We start from the raw sequence: 543 nt of genomic DNA, 5'->3' as shown, positions 1-543 counted from the left end.
AGTACTGATATTTCTGTATATAAAGATTTAGCATATATAACGGCTATCATGAGAAGTAAAAAAATATTTTTTTCCCCAAAAATGAAAATATGAAAACTAACTTAAAATACATAGTTAGTATTCCACACAGCATAAAAGTTGACAAATCAAGTTTACATGTCCCAGTTGACCATGTGTGAAAATGCAAAGCAGGTATTAAAACTGATAGTAATGCCCAATATTTAAAACCAGTTTGTAATTGCGGGAACATCTAAGTTCTTAATTAAAAAACACAGATTGGGACCAGTAGTTAGTGTAATGCCTATGTCGTTGGACTCTCATATTGTCAACCATGGTTCGAGTCCTGGACCTGGTGGCTGAAACTCATGCCGGGTGCATGTGTGTGCATGCCCAAGATCTCTAGAGAGGAGAATGGAGGAGAAAGCATTGTGGCATGGTCATCCTCCCTGGGGGGTTATTTCTCACTTTCTGTCTCTCTGTCTCTCTCTGTCTTTCTGGCGAGCGCATGTGCCCTGTAGCAAAAATCTCTAAAAAACTTTAAAA

The sequence above is a fragment of the Tupaia chinensis genome, unplaced genomic scaffold (genome assembly GCF_000334495.1).
Source record: "Tupaia chinensis unplaced genomic scaffold, TupChi_1.0 Scaffold000201_1, whole genome shotgun sequence".
NCBI lineage: Eukaryota > Metazoa > Chordata > Mammalia > Scandentia > Tupaiidae > Tupaia > Tupaia belangeri.
Note: the sequence above shows the minus strand (reverse complement) of the source record.